This window comes from Rhinolophus sinicus, chromosome 1, assembly GCF_057876585.1.
Source record: "Rhinolophus sinicus isolate RSI-liver-muscle chromosome 1, RSI-T2T, whole genome shotgun sequence".
Taxonomy (NCBI): domain Eukaryota; kingdom Metazoa; phylum Chordata; class Mammalia; order Chiroptera; family Rhinolophidae; genus Rhinolophus; species Rhinolophus sinicus.
Window position 1 is genome coordinate 103711190 of NC_142501.1, and position 19550 is coordinate 103730739.

Genomic DNA, 19550 nt, shown 5'->3' on the forward strand with positions numbered 1-19550 from the left:
GCTCTGCTGATTTAACCAAATGTCTAGGGGCAAGTATGGTTCTCAAGTAGACTGGGGCTTTAAAATGAATGCTATAAGTGCTACTCACTGTACAATGAGGGAACCCATCCCTCACAGGAAGAGATTAAGTTCTTTATCTTCTGGGCCCAGTCACTAAGGAAACACTGACTAAATGAGTGAAACAAATCAGCCCCTTCGGAGCCAAGGCCAGTCAGTCACCATGCCGTCACATGTACAAAGTGGACAGTCCCTAAGACCTAGAAAGCACGTCCATGTGGATGGGCTCCTTTGTTCACAGGGGAGGTAAACAGTGTTCATCCTCATGTTTCACAAGAAGGAACTGAGCGCTACCGTCTGGCAGGGAAAGAGATTCAGATCCAGGTCTCAGTTCAGGTCGCACGGTCCTTCTGCTGTGCTCGAGCTACTGAGTTTCCACACACAAGGTCGTTAACCTTGCCAGAATCATGCCGATGAGAAGCATCCGGGGAGTGTTGCCAGACCGAGATGCAGTGTAGACCAGCATGTACGCACTAGCTGTACGCACTTGCATTTCCCAGTTTTCAATCAGAAGAAAAACGCCGAATTATGTTTGACTTTGGCCAAAAATTTTTCCTGGGCCTAGAGACGGAACAATTAGCTCAGAAGATATACGTATCTCTTGGAACTGAAATGTCTCAGGGAGGTCCTAAATCTTCCATAAGCTGTGTTGTTCTTTTTTTCGTATTTCCCAGAGATGGGTATGCTTTATTTACATGGGTTGTCTTTCATTCTGGTGAGGCAATAAGATGAAAAACAAAGCTTGTTTAGCGCTCCAGTGATAATACAATTGATTGACTGTTAGGTTAGCTGTCAACATCAGAACTCTCCCACTGTCTGAGGAATGAAAACATCCTGAATAGTAATCCTCACCCAGTTCGGAGGTTAGAGGTGATTCAGTCTCCACGAATGTGCTCTGGTCTTATTTTAAGAAGGGCTCTGAGTCATGTGGAGTCGTGTCAAAATATGTGTTATGTTATTTTAAAAAGAAGGCTTGGAGGGAGGAAATTGAACCATCTTTTTTCAAAGAACTCTGCCCTTTAATGGAAGCGAAGGGTGGGCCATTTCCCACACAGCTCACTTACTCTGTGTAATGGAGGCTATGACACATTTTTACCACAGATGTATTCTTAAAAGTGGTTTGATATAACCTTACTTAGTTAGAGAATTTTAAGTTTGCAACTTGCGCTGTTCTCGCTTAATATTTATTGTTAGATGTGGTTAAATGTATGCTGATCATCAAATACCATTTATTATTGATCTATCATTATCTTGAGTGTGTAGCCATCTGGGGTGGTGGCTATACAGATATATGTACTATTTTTATCAATACAAAAGGCATAATCTCAGTTTTCCCAACTCAGGAAAATCGGAATAGAGCCAATGTTGCCTGTCCTCCTGAGTTGTAGCAAAATATTTGAAAGCCCTTGGAGAAGTAACAAAACAGTGTGGCTTGGTGGGCCAGACAACATCTAGGTCATGCTGGCTGTCACACTGGTTGGTCGCCTTATGGCTCAGAATCTCTGCTACAACCTAGAGGCCAACGGGATGCCCCCGGATGCACGCGGTCTCATGTGGGGAACCCGCTCCTGCTCGCAGGCTTCCTGCGCCTCCACGTGCCTTTCCACAGCACACGGAGAAGGTGCTGACATGTCCACTTTATTTAGCCTAGGCCACAGCTGGGTCCATGATTCAGCCAACTTGTCGGGCCGATTGTCTGAGACATCCCGAGCTGGTCAGCTCCAGCATCAAGTCAGCGAGCCCTCTCAGGAGGTTCAGCACCGACCCACCTGTGGTCCACCCCGCGTGACCGCGCACCCTAAGAGTCACAGCCGTCCTTGTTCCCGAAGCTGATCACGCAGGCCTTTGCTGCGCATCACACCCAGCACAGATTTGGGATTCAAGTCTAGTTACAGGCCCAGAAGAAAAGAGAAGTGAGGGGAGGAGACCTAACAGAGATTAGCAGGCACGTTCCCGGAGGTGTGTGTGCGGGGGAGTCATTCAAGGCTCATGGTGAGAAAGGGGACAAACCTCCTCAGGCTGGGCGAGGGCTGCTTCTGCTGGCCAGGACGGAGGAGAAGCCTCCCAAAATCAGGGGCTTGGGACCCCCAGCCTCCCCTCCCCTGAAATCTGCTCATATGAACCCATGCCAAACTTCTAAATCCCCTTTCTTTTCAATAAACGTCTTCATTTTAATACAAGAGACCCTGTAGATTTGGGGACTCAATTTGGGCTGTAACTCATCCACTGTAGGATGAGACTTTGGGTTTAGTTTTCAGCAATCTTGGTCCTCTGGCTACAAGGAGATAGGATTTCCCCAGGCCAATCTAGATGCTTCTAGGTTCCTTATGGAGACATTAATGTGGTCTGTACAACCTGTTTTCATCACAGTGGTCAAAATCAATAGATCCTCAGCTGCCCAGGACTCGTCCTCGATAGGTACTTAACTGACCTAAGTGAAGGCAACAACTGGAATGACTACATGCGAAAGACTCCTTTAACCCTGGGAACGGGGTCATCAGTGCCCGGAAATCTCATCTGATCAGAAAGCCAATTTCCACACAACCTAGGCACGTCAGGAGCTTGTCCTGGAGACGCCGGCCCTGGGGAACCATGCTCCACGCCAGATTCTGCCTCAGTCTGGTTTAAATCGGAGAGGTAGCAGCTCTGTCGGTGGTGTTTGGGAATTTGACAACAACAGTGGGAGCCGCTTGTGCCATATCTGCAAATCTGGTGCCTGGTGCTGGGGCCTCAGTCCACAGAGTGGGATGGAGGAAGTAAGTGGAAGCTCCTACAGACAGGCTGGAACACGTCCTTCTAGTCACCGCGGACCTCGGCTGACTTTTTATTTGGGGGGAGGGGGGAGGTCCTGCACAACAGGGGGCTCTGGCTGGATTGCTGATGGAATTAACACCTGAGGACTGTCTCCTTAGGTTTTCTCACTGCTTCAGCGGCACTGCATCCTGGCTCTTTTGAACTCATCTAGAAGCATTCTTAAAAACCAGCACGTGGTTATCAAATTTCAGTGGCTCTTCCACAAAAGTTTTCCAGAATCTTTCTCCATCAAATCATCACAACGTAACATTTGTAAAAGAATATACTCATAACACACGGCACACGTGGGCCACGGGTGAGCTTCCCAGGTGAGAATCTCCACTGACCTTGCACGATGGGTAACATTTCACTATCGGCCGGTACGTTAAGCATCCGTGTCCGTCTCCTGTTCTGACGTCAAGGGCATTCACCAAGCTGAGGAGTAGTAAGAAACGTATGCGATGTGGTCGCTCAGTTGACTGCCATGGTTTGAACTGGGTTGTAGGGTCTTCCTGGGCCTGTGGTTGGGAGAGCACTTAAGTACAAGGATGAAGAAGGACCTGAGGCTTCTCACGCCATACATAGTCTGAGGACTTGGGCGGAAAAGACACCAGGAAGGAGGAGGAGCCACGGGAAGGGGGAGGGGACACGGGAAAGGGGAGGAGCCACGGGAAGGGGGGAGGAGCCACCGGGCAGAGAGTTGCGCCCCCAAGAAGGGGTGTGTGCTCTGGCTCTCCTGTGTTGGTCTTATTTGGAGGTTGAACACCTAGCTTGGGACCATCTGGGAGCAAACTGTGTACATTGTGATGAAGATGCAGAGCTGCCCACTGGAGACCTTCATGTCAATACAGCGGCGTTAGGGTCATCTGCCGTGGCCCGCGTTTTGATGAAGGGAAGGAGGGGACTCTGAAATCTTCTCTAAGACATGTCTTTCTCATAGGTTTATGGAGCAGGCTTTTACTGGCCAGAAACTTTGCAAAGGAGGATCCCTTCTCCAGGAGCAGATTACGCCAGGCCTTAGATTGTTGGTTTAGAGAAAGGCAAAAAGCATAACATCTAAGTGAAAAAAAGACCCCGTACAGAAAGTCCCAAACTAATTGCTTAGAAAATGATTTTTTGAGTGTGGAAGGGTTTTGATCAAACATTAAAACTTTCTGGTGTCCAGCATTTGCAGCACGTGACCGAAGTGTCTCTCTTTTGATTCATCAGCTTCCCTCAATGGGACCCTCCCCATTAACTTTCACATGTGCTGAGGTTGCCCCATTTCAGTCAGGTCCCAAGGTGACCGGTCCCATGCAGACGCACAGAGGAGAAGCTTGTGTGTTGGTTCAGAACTGACCCAAACCTCCCCTAATGTCTCAGCTGAAAGTTAGATGGGCTGTACTTTTAAAGTGTCTTCAGGGAACACGGTCCCATTCAGCAGTCTCCGGGTTTCCTCTGGGACCCTGAGTAGGAGGAGGAAGCCTGGATCCCTGCACTCAGCTCCGCGTGCTGCGTCTGCATGGGAACCTTCCCATGCTTCCGGCTCTGCGGACCACACAGCCCTGCGTTCTGGTTCTCGTGACTTGGTGGTTTGCCCGGCTGTTAGTCCCACCGTGGCCCTCATGGTCCCTCTGCACCCTGAAGTCCAGATCTTTCTCCCACCGAGCCCTCAGCCCTCCCCGCAGACCTCCTGGCAGCTCGTGCTGTGCGCTCAGTCGCCGCCTTCTCCGCCGCTCCTGCGCGGCTGTCACGCTGCAGAGGACACCAGGGTGTCTCAGGAAAGGTCACCCAGGCTGACCCACGTTCACTCTGTTCACAGGGGCATTGCAAGTGGTGAGCGGAAGCCCCTGAGTCTGTCTTCTCTCACTGTCCCAAAGAGACAGCAAAGTGAGTTATCCTGTCCTTTCAGGTCCCCCCAACATGCTTCCCTTCCTGGTGGTCAGCCAGAGCACATGTGTCTTCGTGTCCTCATCTCCCACTTGTCCAAAATAGCTGACCCCACTTCCTCCCTTGTGCCAAATCTCCCTCCATTTCCAATCTTCTTCCTTCCTCGGGGGCTTATGCTTTACCCTTTCCTGGGACTCTAATGATTAAACAGCTGCCAGAGAACATGTCTTATTAGAGTATGTGGGAAACACATTAGCTTATTATTTTCAAAATATATTTTTGTTTTGTCGTTTGAAAAAAACAAACAGAATCCCTTCTAGCCTAGTGACAGAGGACTCTTGGGGAAAATTTCACATAAATGCTGATGATGTCTTGTTTCCATTTCCTCACTTCTTAACTCACTTCGGCCTGACTTGCACCCATTACTGCATAGACGTAACCTGTGTCAGGCCACCAGGACTCCCATGCTGGCCAATCCAATGACAACTTTCGTGCATCTGACTTGAGTACTGAAGGGCTTATCACTACTGATCACTCCCCACCTTGTGGGACTTTGCCCTCCATGGTTTCAAGTAGACAGCTTACTCTGTCTTCTCACATCACTGACCTAGCTTCTCAGTCTCTTTTCTGTCTCATCTCTGGGCTCGGCTATCTTCTAGTCACTCCCATGTTTTCAGTTGTGAACTGAACAAACATGAGTGTAATGCACAAAAAGAGCTCAAACCACTCTCCTGAGATTAGGAAACACACATCCTCCTACACAGCTACAAATCTCCTCATGTGTTTCACCATGGGTCACCTTCGGTCTCTGTGACTTACCACCCTTGTCCAACCTGCCATCATCTCTCACCCCAAATACCCTGACAGCTACTACTAACTGCTGTCTTTGCATCATTCTAACAGTCCTTTAATAACTTCTCCATATTGTAGCTAGAAATTTTTTTCAAGATGAAAATTGTTATTACATGACCCTCTTTCTAAAATCCCTCTTTTTTTTTTACCCTTTCCTCTTAGAAACTAAGAGCCTGATTAAGGCCTAAAAGTCTCTCCATGGTCTGATTTTTGTCTCATATGGCTGTGTCCTAATAAATATCTCCTTCTTTTCTGTGTTTTACATACCTTGGCTTTTTTTCTTTTTGGTTCCTTCAATGAGCCAGTTTTCATCTCGTCAAAGATATTTGCACATTGGATCCCTCTGTCTCACCCCATTTTTGAACACCCGAAAATCCCTTTTATCTGGAGAACTGCTAATCACCCTTCAGACCTGAGCTCCAATATCAGTTCCTCAAGGAAGATACCAGCCACCTTCTTGTCTAGCTCAGTCACTTGTCTTCCTTAAGTTCTTTCACGGCAGTAATTACAGCTCTGTCGAATTGTTCCTCCATTAGTGCAGGGGTTCTCTGACATCAGCAGGCCTCAATCTCCGGAGGGCTGGGTTACACAGATTGCTGGGTCCTCTCCCGAGACAGGGAGATAAGTGGGCACATGCAGCATTTGTCTTTTTGTGTGACTGGCTTATTTCACTTGGCACACTGTCCTCCAGGCTCATCCATGATGTAGCCTGTGTATGTACCACATTTTGTTTATCCACTCATCTGTCAATGGACGCTTGGGTTGCTTCCACATTTTGGCTATTGTGGATAATACTGTTATGAACATGTGGCTAATACTGCTACAAATATCTCTTGATGCCCTGGCTTTCCTTTTTTTTTTTTTTGAGTAAATATCCAGAACTAGAATTTCTGGATTCTTTGGTAGTTCTAATTTTTTACCTTTTTGAATACCATCCTGTTTTCCACAGTGTCTGTACCACTTTATATTCCCTCCAACAGTGCACAAAGATTCCAAGCTCTCCACATTCTCACCAATATTTATAATATTATTATTTTGATTGTAGGCGTCCTCATGGGAATAGGTGCTAGCTCTCTGGTATGATTTGCGTTTCCTACTGATTAGTGATGTTGAGCATTTTGTCAGGTGCTGGTTGGCCATCTGTGTGTCCTTTTTGGAGAAATGTCTATTCAAGTCCTTTGTCCATTTTTAAAATCAGTTATTTGTTTTTTGTTCTTGATGTTGATTATTCTCTGTGATAGTTTAAAAGTCCTAAAATTAAAAATTAATTTAATGGACATTGTCTCTAGACAATTCCCAGTGTCTTCTCAGAAAGGTGGAAATTTTTCAAATTACAAATTGTTCTATTAGCAATATGTGGTCACGTGGGAGTTTGCTAAATTCTTCCATCCTTTTTTGGGAGCTTAAAATAATAAATGAGTTCACAGCGGTGGAATAGTTTCAAGCACTGGACGGCCAAGATTAAACTGCTCCTTATTTCCCCTCTGAGAAGGGAACATTTATCTCTAGTGGAACTATCAGAATCCTGGATAAAAATAAAAATGTGAATTTTTAAAATAGGGCTCGCTTTTTGAACTACTCTTCCAAAACGAATCATGCTGTTTGGCCTTTTTATTTGAACTATTCTAGTGCCATCTTCCCCATGCAGTCACGAAGTATATGGGAGCCTGCATAGCTCGACTTGGGAACTTGGGGGGAACTTTCAGACTTGCTGACACCCAGCCTCATGTGCCCTGTGCTGAGTGGGTCAACAGTCCACTCTCAGCCCTCATTTACTGTGCAGATACAGGGAGAATTCACAGAAATAAGAATGCAACTGACCAATTGTGGGTTCAGCATGGCAGCCACTAACCCACAGGTGAGAAAGGAAAGTAAGAAGCATTTTCCCATCTGAGTAAAACCCCCGTAGTTCGGGGCGTTTCCCATACCTGTCATTCTCAATGGGGTGATTTTGCCTGACACACAGGGCACAGTGGCCACATCTGGAAGCATTTTGATTGTCACCAATGGGAGGTGTCACTGGCATCTGGTGGGTAGGGGCTAGGATTCCCCCAGGACAAAGGAGCGTCGGGTCCAAGGTGTAAGGAGCAAGAGGTGGGAAACCTGCTCTGTGCTCAGACGAGTTCCCTGGAGCCTCGCCAAGTGGGAGAAGAATCCTGGTCACCTGCCTTCTTGGCCCAGGCCTGTGTCCTTGCAGCAAAGGCCCTCTCCAACATGGCTCCAACCACACAGAACAAGGACCTGTGACCCCCAGCTCAATGGAAGGGCGGGTCCTGGGACCCAGTCTTGTCACTTTTTAGTCTGATGATTCCCAGCTTGGCAAACCCACCAGGTACCTTGGAGAGCTGTGCGTGCGAGGGAAGGTGACCCCGAGGGAGGCTGGGCCCCCACGTGTCTTCTGGCTGCAGTCACGTCCTCGTGTTGCACCTCGCCCAGCTCTGTGACCAGAGCAGTGACCAGAGAGGGGACTATTTGTCTGAAGTCAGACGCAGGTCCGTGGTCCTGGAGTGGCTCACTGCATGAGTCCAATGGTCAGTAGCTGCAGAAACCCGAGAAAGCCGTCCCATGGTTTGTGTGTATAGTCCTCTGCTCTGCGCCGGCCTGGACGCCTTCTCTCTGTCAGCTAGCTGAGCGGGCACAGGGGGCTGTCAGCTTGGCATCTGCTGTTTGGCAGGGAGGCCTCAGCTCGACCTGCAACAAGGGGTGTTCTGGAGTCAGAGAGTATTTCATCGCGAGCTTCTCCACACACTTGGCAGGAGATCATGGGTAAGTCACCCACTCTCTTTTCCTTTGTTCAGTAATGGGAAACCATTTTATTTATGTATCTATTTTCAACTGAACTTGTAATCACAGTTTAAATGTGCAGAGACTGAATGTGTAAGTTGTTGTTTCGAGTTTTAACATTGTGAATGATATCAGAACCAAGGAACACAGGACAGCCCTGCCCACACCCCATCCCATCCCCAAACACTGCAGCATGAGAGTGAGTGTAAAGCCACGCTTAGGATCTACGCAAGTGGAAACGTAAATCAGGTGGGAAAGTTCTAACCACGTCTTAGACATGTATGGGAATTAGAACACGTAAGCAGTCCCTTTTCTTTTTTGAAATTAATATACTTTATTATTTAGAACCGGTGTAGGTTGACAGAAAAATTGAGTGGAAAGTATGGAGACGTTTCACGTGCCCTGTCTTGCCCAGGCTCAGTTTCCCTCACTGGTAACACCTTGCATTAGTGTGGTGGTTTGTTACAATGGATGAGTCAATATTACTGATCCTGTATTGTTATGAACCAAAGTCCGCAGTTTGCATCAAGATTATTCACTCTGTGGGTTGTGTAGTTCTGTAGGTTTTCACTAACATATCCGCCGTTACCTTGGTCTCATGAGTTCCCACTTTTATTTTGGTTAAAAACCACGCTGATTCACGTTTGGATCCTGTTCGTTTTCTTCTTCTGTGCTCTTTTCTTATATTTCCTTTCCCTCCTTCTGGCTGATAAGCACCTATTAATTTTAAAGGCTTTATCAAACATAATCTTCCTTATGAAGCCAGTTCTAAGCCTTCCACAAAGAACTGGCCATTCCGTTGTTTACACTCTTATGACCCAAACCACATCTTCTAATCCGACAGCACTTTAGTAAACTTATTTGACTCCAACTACTAAATAGTAAGTTCTTCTTGGTGGTAGAGACTATGCTTAATCGTCATTTTATCCCTACTCCCAGAAAATATGGTAAATGCTTAATGATTCTTTGTTGAACGACTATGTAAGTAAGTGAATGAAAGTGTATGCAACGTGTAACTGGGGAATACAATTTGCACCAGGTCTCAGTGGTTGTCCTATTTTATAGTAAAAACACATGACTTTATGTGTATAGTCTAACGTCACTTAAATATTTGACAGAAGTAAGAGTAAGTATAGGGCGCTAGTTAATGTTCTTCAGTAAATTAAGGGTAAAACAACAGATTTCAAATATTTGGCTCCCGAGTATATTTTTCTGTCATTCAATATCTATTTCTCTCCCTGTTTGTTACATATGATGCAAGTAGTATAAACTGAAAAGCACAACTGCTTTTTCTGGGTGAGGAAACCCAGATTTGTATCTTGACTTTACTTCTTACTTCAACTTCTTGGACAAGCACTTTACTTTACGTTAAGCCTTAGTTTATTGGTCAAAAAAATAAAGAGCATAATTCAACCATAATGGTAGTTGTGTAAATTAAATGAGGTCATTTCTATACTCTGACGCAGGAGATTCTCAATAAATGTTAACTTCTTACTCGTTTTCTTCTATCTCCTTAATAAATGTTCTTGAGTTTATCACAAATATTCAATTACAAAAACCTATGACTTGCTGTTTCTGTTTATTTTCATTTTTTTCTCTACTTTCAAAGAAAATACACAACCTCAACTTTAAACTTGTTTATGCGTTAATTTATTAGATTGGTGGGGGTGGGCTGGGGTACTGTAAACAGGAATACCTTCCAGTCTTTCTTCTTTCATATTTCCAGTTTTTGTCACACCTTCCTGGAGGCAAATCTTCATTTGAAAAGTGCTATGAACGCACGTGTGACTGACAAGCGGTACACGTTAAGTAAGAGAGACTCTGAAAGAGCTCTAGCATGCACGTCACTGCTGTCCCAGGGCAAACACAGCCTCATTAATGCATTTATGGTGCAGGAAGCAACAGAAGTGAATGCGTTTGTTGTCAGTTCAGGAGACTCAACCAACAAAGTGGTGGCTGATGCTGTCTGTGCCACCCAGACCCCTCAGCCCTCGCTCGTCCCCAGCAGCCTGTATCTCCCACCGCACTGTGCTCTGCGGCCCAAGGACCTTCTCCAGAGGCCTGTCCTGGCCGTGCCTGGCATCCATGCCCTCCTCCTGCTTCCTCCCGGGGCAGCCCCACCTCAGCTCTGATGTCCTGGGCACAGAAGCACATACTGCAGGTCCGGCTCACAAGCGCCTGCTGCCAGTCACTCTGGCCTTAGTCACTTCCTTACAAGTCAGTTTCCCCTGGAAGCGTTTGTGTAATAGATACATGCAGCAAACCCTCGTCTCAAGGTCTTCATCTGTGACAACTCAATCTAAGACAGGAGCATATCAAGAAAGGAAAGGAAATAAATGTGTGCAGGAGCAAGAAGCTGAAAAGAAGAGGCAATGCAGGGATTCACCACCACAGGGCACATAAAAATCTGGAACCTGAGACCTCTACATTCCACGGTGTTCAGTGTATCGGGCATGGAGTTGGTTATGTGAAAGGTGTCGGACAGAGCCCGGAGGAAGAGTCCTGGAGGAGATGTGCAGAACCACAGGTGGGTTTCGCCACATTTGGGCTCCAGAAATGAAAATCTCATGTGAGAACAGGAAACCAGAATGAAGAGAATCAGATGATGCAAAAAAGTGCACTGCCAAAGATGGCAGGCTGGGGCATGTGGCTGGTGTGCGTACGTCTCACAGTAGGTGTCTTTGCTTTTACAATTTTCTTATAAAAGCTACGTAAGAAAAGGTGAACACTAAGAGCTTAATAAAAATGGTCATACCGTGTTGCCCTGAAAATAAGACCTAACCAGAAAATAAGCCCTAATGCATCTTTTGCAGGAAAACTTAATATAAGACCTGGTCTTACTTTCTTGGAAACATGATAGTACCTCCTTTCATAATAGAATACATTTTTCCTGCTGTCCTGGGGAAACAGGTCTTTGTATAGAAGGTAAGAAAGGGGAAAAGTCATTACAGTCCTATTTCTGTCCATTTCTACAAGCGCCCAATATGTGCCCTCTAATTTCGAACCAAGGTTCAGTTCTGACACAAGTCGCTGGACAATTAGGTTCGCGAACTCATCCTAGAAAAAGTGCTAATACCTCATTGCTGAATATCACTATGGTCACCTTCGAAGTACTCCCCTTGGGAAGCTATGCACTGATGCCAGCGCCTAGTCCACCCTTCAAAGCAGTTTTGGAACTCTTTTTCTGAAATGGCCATCAGAGCTGTCGTTGACGTCCTGAATGTCATCCAAATGTCTTCCTTTCAATATTTCCTTTATCTTCCAGTAAAGAAAGAAGTCACTGGGGGCCAGATCACGTGAGTAGGGAGGGTGTTCCAATACAGTTATTTGTTTACTGGCTAAAAGCTCCCTCACAGACAGTGCCGTGTGAGCTGGTGCATTGTCGTGATGCAAGAGCCATGACTTATTGGTGATAAGTTCAGGTAGTTTTCATCTAACTTTTTCACACAGCCTTTTCAGCACTTCCAAATAGTAAACTTGGTGAACCGTGTGTCAAGTTGGTACAAATCTATAATGCATAATCACTCTGATATCAATAAAGTTGATATCAACATCATTGTAACAATTTCTCAAACTTCATTGTCAGACCTCGTAAATACAACCACTGGCTAGTAGAGGTGTGCCTAAAAAGAACAAAATCCGCATTTTATGGTGTTAAGGGGAAGTGTCATCTTCCAAACAAGGGAGGTGGGTTTGAGTACACGCTGTGTGTGGTACTGATGTCCAGCGGAGTTGGTTGCAGTGGTCCAAGGCCCTGTCAAGAAAACCCGACAAGCAGTGACCAGGTGATATTTTCTGCAAACACTGAATGCTTTGAAACATTTTGAATCATAGCTCTGAAAATGAAAGTGTGCATTTATTTAATAAGGTGCCTATTTCATTTATTGCAAAAGGTTAAATATTTTCAGTAGTAGAGATTGCTATCAAAAATATCTCCTAGGAAAAGGAAAGTCGTTCTTTTTACTTTTCTTCCATTTTTGCCACAGAAGGTTCATTTCTGAGACATCCTCTGGGCTGAGTGTAGCTAAGTCAATAGTGGATACGTCTCTCTACTGAGTGATGGATGGCAGCTGCCAACGACGAATATTTTTAGTTTGAGGTCAGTTGCTTCTGGAGTCAAAAGCCCTAATTGCTCATTTATCCACAGTCTTCTGGGAGAGAAAAAGGGTGGAATGGGCTCAGAGATGCCTCAGTCTTGCAGGCTCTGTTTCCGGATGTTGGGGAACATGCAGAAGCACTGGAGCTGCCACTGCCGTGGGAGATGCTATTGCTGTTGTTACTGGTATTATTAGTCCCCAGTTCTGGGGTGCTCCTCTCTCAAGCAGCAGTTTCATTATTTAAAAAATGTTTTCAGTGTATCAGTTTTCTTCACCAGGGTGTTCTGGAAACATGTGTGAGCCTTTTTAGCTGCCACACTGAGTAAAACTTGACAGGCTCCCTGCCTATGCTCTCTGCTCCTGGTTATGAGAGCAGGACGGGCTGAGAACAAATCTGCAGCAGTAAATACTATGGTTTATCTAACGCTTCCACTGTGAAAACAATGACAGAAAATGGAGTTCACATAAAAGACCGGAGGTCAGAATCTATCCGTGCAGATACCCCACATGAGCTTTCATAATACACTTTTCATAGAGGGCTAATTTATGGGAACAGTGTGAGTCAGAGCAATTCACAACAGTGCTCTATGGAAAATTCCATCCTCTACTCACACAGCTGATACACAGCACTCACTTTTGATTCACAAGAGTCACAAACATACCCCAACAGATATAATACAGTAGTTTACAGCTTTAGCCTAAATTGACAGATAAATTTGTTTCTTTATAAAACAAGAAAAATGGGAGCGAATGAAATTGTTGCAGTTCTCAGGAGGACAGTCAACTGGCCGCAGCCACTGCAGCCTCAGTCCAGCTGACCAGGGTTTTGTCCTCTCCTGCCTCGTCTATTCCTCTCCTACATGGCAGCTTCTTAGTCTCGTCTATAAATACCTTTCTAATTTGAATTGAGATGATGTACTCTCTGTGCTTGTTAGATGCGGCCGAACGCAGTTCGTACTCCCTTTAAACATCACCGACGCAGAGTGCATTTTTGCATTCCAGATGGAGCTAAAAATATTCACCCATTAAAATAGTAATCATCATTAAAATTAGCTCACTGATTCTGCTGATTAATTTTTCAGTAACAAGTGTGCTTTCTAAAAACCTTTAATGAAACATTTTTTGACAAAGCTAGATTTAAACATTTTTAAACTATATAAAAAAGATATAAAGTAACAAAAATAGAAAATTTAAACCTACTGTAATTTTTAAAGAACTTTTCAAAAAACTTGCTAGCAAAGAAGAGTGCAGAGGATGGAAATGGTTGCTATAATTGGACTGTAGAACTCAGGCCTTTCCATCTTCATTTTGGGCGAAGTCTCTAATAACTTGAAAAGGTACTAATTTTCGTCTGTAGGAAAAGTACCACGTACAAGTGTGAGTAGTCAAGTGATCAGAGTCTCTCTTGTGATATGTAACTGCCTATTCACATGTGTTCTATTTTCGTAATAGATATGTTTCAGGTTCAGACGACAGTTGTAAACCTGTGACCACATAGATGTCCAACTTTACGGGCATGGATAAAACAAAGGGGAGCCATAGGCACCAATTTTTGTCTTTAGTATCTTAATTTTAGTTGGAGTTAAAGAGAAACGTAGTAAAATACAGTTTTGATTAACTCTATTGAAAATTGTGGGAGGGACAATTATGTGTTTTCATTTCAACCCTTTAAGAAACCATTAATTTTAAGAAAATAAGGTAATATAATGTCTTGGTTTTAAAATACATAATTATGTTTTCAACTGAAAAAAAAGAATATTAATTATAAAACAGTAACTGGTTGAGAACACATTAGAAGATAAAAATTAGGAGAAAGTTGTAATGTTTGGTCATGTTTAAAGTAATGTTTATTTATCATTCAGTTCTGAGTAAGGCAATTAAATATTCCTTCACTGTATTTGATGTTTCCTATTAGCTGTAATGGACATAGATCACAAAGTGATAGGGAATGCCAATATGACAACTGTCATGGAAATGCCTCTGACCTTTCTCAGACAATGGGCAGCAGCAGATCTACAGAAAAACACACATTCATGTCAAAATGTTCTGGTATATGGCAGGTGTGTGACAGCAGCAGTGAGCCCAGGGGTGTCCATATTTCCATGAACACACACACACACACACACACACACACACACACACACACGTCTTCTCTGTTTAAAAGACACAGATAATGAGTAGTTATGTTTCTCTGTTTCCAAATTTCCAAATATTAAGCTATAATGGAATCCAGCCAGCTTTAATATTGTCATTTAACCTCATCTTTTACAGAGTTTTAGTGACTTATTTTCTAAAACTTTTAGAGAATATGTCTTTCGAATCACATGTGTCTTATTACATAACCTCTTGGGCATGTTTATTGTAAGAGATACTAAACCGAAACATTCATAAAAGGTCAATTATGAATTCTGTGGTAGCATGTCTGAGATGTTCAGTATTTGAGAAAAGAAGATCGTCTTATTTGTCTCCTGTAATTTAAAATGTAAATCTTGTTTGACATAAGGTGGGATTCCATGAGTAATTATCAGAACAAAATAATCTCTCTCTGTGTGTAGAGATAATGATGATGATGATAGATAGATGATAGATAGATAGATAGATAGATAGATAGATAGATAGATAGATAGATGAATGCATAGATGATGGATGGATAGATGGATGGACGATGGACAAATAGATGGAGATATAGATGATTGATAGATGGACAAATAGGTACAGTAAATAGACATTCAAAGTCCCTCAATTGTCAATATTTTCAAGTGTTGGTTCTTAATTAAATCCAGAAGCATATAAAAGTAAAGTATTTGGGGCGGCCGGATGGCTCAGGTAGGTAGAACACAAGCTGTCAATAACAAGGTTGCCAATTCAATTCCTGCATGGGATGGTGGGCTGCGCCCCCTGGAACTAAAGACTGAAAACAGTGACTGGACTTGGAGCTGAGCTGCGCCGTCCAAAGCTAGATGGAAGGACAATGACTTGGAGCTGATGGTCCCTGGAGAAACACACAGTTCCCAAATATTCCCCAATAAAAAATTTAAAAAAAATAAAGGGTTTGAATTATTTTAAATCCTGTGTGTGTATTTGTGTGTGTGTGTGTGGTATTTCTCAGCTTTCACCTTTGTCCTCTTACAATCATCCCTTTAGTTTCCAAAATAATTTTTAAAATTCAATTCAATGTTTCCAGCCCTCTAAAGGTATCCCGTCACACTTAGACCCAGACCTAAAGCCCTGGCCATGGCTCACCTCTTCCACTTCTCATCACAGGACTCCCCCCTCACTAAGCTCCACCTGGTCTACACCCATCTCCTTGGTCATCAGGACACCCACAGGGCCTTCCTTTATTCCTTCCCCCTGCCTGAAATGACTTTCCTCTGGTATTTGCAGGCCAGCTTTGCTTAGGGGACTGTCCTTTTAGCGTGTGTGTGTGTGTGTGTGTGTGCATGTGTTACTGTGTGAGTGTGCATGTGTGTGAGGTATGAGTATCCATGTATGAGTGCATGTGTGAGTGCGCATTTGTGGAATGTGAATGTGCATGTGTGAGTGTGTGAGGTGTGATTGTACATGTGTGAGTGTGCATGTGAGTGTGCATGTGTGAGTGTCATGTGTGATTGTGTGAGTGTGCATGTGAGTGTACATGTATGTGCATGTGTGTTCATGTGTGAGATATGAGTGTGCCTGTGTGTGCATGTATGAGAGTGTGTGTGAGGTGTGTGTGAGTGTGCATGCATGTGCATGTGCATGTGCATGCATATGTGTGCATATGTGAGTGTGAGTGTGTATGAAAGTGTGAAGTGTGAGTGCACATGTTTGTGCATGTGTGAGTACATGTGTGGTGTGATTGTGCATGTTTGAGTGTACATGTATCCGTGCATATGAGTGTGCATGTGTAAAGTGTGAGAGTGCATGTGTGTGTGTCTCCGTGTGTGAGGTGTGAGTGTGCATGTGTGTGTGTCTGTGTGTGTGAGGTGTGAGTGTGCATGTGTGAGGGTATGTGTGTGTCAGGTGTGAATGTGCATTTGAGTGTGCATGTATTTGTGCATGTGAGCGTGCATGTGTGATGTGTGAATGTGCATATATGAATGTGTGTGCATGTGTGCAGAGCACACGCCCCTGCCTGACACATCTGTGTTGCAGGCCTAAGTCTGCAGAGACAGTAACTTTCTTTCCAAAGAGTGTGGCATGGCGTCCTGGAGATGTGGCCACAGTTACTGTCTGCTGAGTACGACGATCAGGTTGATGGCAAATCTCGGTGTGGAGTAGACAGAGCTTGCTGATTAGTTTCTGGAATTGTTCCCCAGGTTTTACAAAAATGGGACTTCGCTTATTTTTGGATCAGTGGGTTCTGCGGTACATTTCAATGAGGAGTTGTCATCAAAACGGGTGCCCTAGTCTTCCCTGGGTGTGCGTGTACCTTAGAAGGATTCTTCCGCTACACCTTCTACTGCCCTGGGAGTGGCCCATTGTCACAGGGTGGAGGGAGAGGCTGCAACGTGTCTCCACGGAGCTGGGGCCCTGAATGCGCTTCAGGCGTTTGCATGCGTGTTTTAGAGCCTTTCTGTAATGTCTCTGTCCTGTGCCTCAGAAAAACACCCGGTTGGCACTTGGCAGAGCCCCTCTGACTAGAATCTCTCTCATTAAATCTTGCTGTAATGGATGTGATTAAACATTTCTTTAAAACGGGAAATGGAGAAGTCTTTTGTCAGCATCTTAGCAGAGCTGCGTGAACCCGAGTACCCCACGTCTCTCCAGCTTCCGTAATGCACTCTGAGCGCGGAAACATTTCCAAGGCCCCACCCCTCTTACAGGCCCCTGTATAATAGCAGCTCCTGTGCGGTTCACTTATACTGTATTCTCAGTGCTCCTCAGGCGGAACATGGTGCCTGTTCCATTTAGCTGTGTCAAGCAAGTTAAAGAAGGAAAAACGAGACTGGGAGATTCTGCCGTAAAGAGTAAGGAATCAAAAAGAAAAAAAAAAGTGTTCAGTATTTCAAGGGATGGATGGCAGGTCTTTCCTCAGAAGCAGAATTCCATGGGAGGGAAACGAATGTGGGTGCTCCCAGTGAAACCCCACTTTTAGAGAAAGTTGCTGTATCATTTAGCTGGGACTTCAGATAATTAAATGTCTGATTGGAGCATCACAATAATAAAAAGAAAGACACTAAGTAAAACAAAATGAAGGGAGACATTGAGAAATACATGCGAGACTTGGGTTGCAGGATACAAAGTTCCAATGTTCATAGACGAACTCTGTCTGGAAGACGGTCATCAGAACAGAATGGGGAATGTGGTGCAGATCTGTGGAAAGGAGAACGCTGTGTGTGGGACTTACAGAGTCCGGGTGAGCTTTAGGGATGGAGGCTCCAGCATTTGAAGCCGTGGGAAGTGCTGCCATCGCCTACCGTGTTTGGAATTTCAGAGCCATCCCAGAGGCCAGGAAACCCAGCAGTGCATGCAAGGAGGTAAGATGGTCCTTGGTGCTCAGTTTCATATGGCAAGTGTAGTTTTTAAGTGACAGTGACACGATGACCCTCACAATAGTATCCGGCAACCTAGCCTGATAGGATGTGCCCTCCACCCCACCCCATCTCGACATTATTTATTTCTCCCGACATAACATCTGCTACAAGCCCTGCAGGGCCCATGGGCATTGAACAAGAGCTAACACTAGCAAGGGGACAGGAAAAGTAGTGTGGATCGGAGCCAACAGCCAGCTTGGAGGAGGGGTGAGGGGCATGGAGACTGGCTGTGGTCCTTCATGCTTATGCTCCAGTGAGGTGGCTTAAAAGGGGACATGCAGGGGATGCGTGGGCAGCATGTCTCCTGCACCACAGGACAGCATAAAAAATCCCGTTTCCTTAGTGGGGTAAGATTCAAGTTCATGCTTGAAAAATAGATACAGAAAATGTTATGAATGATAAATTATTTCATTCTTTTGTTTTAAAATAATCCATATCATTTTACGGCAGGAAAACTACACGAGAATGTTGTAGACATATGCTGACCACAGGTCGTTAGCATTAAGCTTTCTCCCGGGGAAGAAAGTGAAGAGGAAAACCATTCAGGTGTCAGTCGAAAGATGGCCCAGGATTTAGACCTGGTACCATCAGGTGTCAGAATCCACACGTGATTACATCAGGAACATCGCACTATCTTCAACTCATGTGCCCCTGAGTCTTCAGACCTTACTCTAGGAGTGCCACTCACAGCAAGTCGGTATCGCTACAAGATTGATGTAATCTGAACACATAGTTTTTTGTGGGGTTTTTTTTTGTTTTTTTAAATTCAATTAGTTTAATCCTTCTCATGCAGGCAGTAAAATATCTAAAAATCACAAACAGATTTGACTCTATAATCATGATTACTAATGATCCCTGATTATAATAAGCATGTAATTTTCTTTGGAATAACATTATCGATTGCTTAAAAAAAATCAATTTCTGATGGTTCTGAGATTATTCCAGACAACTAGATGTTATGTATTTCTTCTCCCTGAGAGAATTTTATGGTGGGCCACCCTGGCTTCAGGAAAATAACTTAATCTTTGCCTGTTGCAACTATATTTTGTAAAACTGTTAGAAATGTCTAAAATAGGATGAGTGGAAAGGGACTATGCAACATTTTTCTTTTCTTAAATTTTATCTTTGCTGAATTAGTGTGAATTTAGGAAGGACTATTGATTGGGACCTGCCCCTTCCCTGCCCAATGACTGTCAAAGAGAGAGGACACAAACATCCACAGGAAGTGATACTTGGACCTGTAAAGTAAAATATTCTATTGTGTGTGTATGTGTGCTCTTCCTGGGCTCCAAGAATATTTGGGGAAGGACGAGTGTCTCAGTCGGCTGCTGTAACAAAACACTGTGGACTGGCAGTCTTATCAATAACAGACATTTATTCCTCACAGTTCTAGAGGCTGGAAGTCCAAGGTCTAAGTGCCAGCATGCTTGGGTGAGGACACTCTTTGAGGTCAGACTTCTTGCTGTGTCCTCAGATGGTGGGAGGGAGGAGGGGGTTCTCTGCAGTCTCTTTTACAAGGGGACTTATCCCATCGTGGGGGCTCCACCCTCATGACTTCATCCCCTCCCGAGGCCCCACCTCC

The 19550-nt window shown here is 44.5% G+C and overlaps 1 long non-coding RNA gene across 1 annotated transcript in view; it reads left to right on the plus strand.

Moving 5' to 3' along the window:
• The first annotated feature begins 17307 nt into the window (after positions 1–17307).
• The window catches only part of LOC141570042 (uncharacterized), a 56137-nt gene continuing 53894 nt past the window's right edge, over positions 17308–19550 (plus strand). Inside the window, exon 1 of the long non-coding RNA XR_012493793.2 lies at positions 17308–17911. This is a non-coding gene — a long non-coding RNA (uncharacterized LOC141570042). The remainder of the gene's footprint in view (positions 17912–19550) is intronic.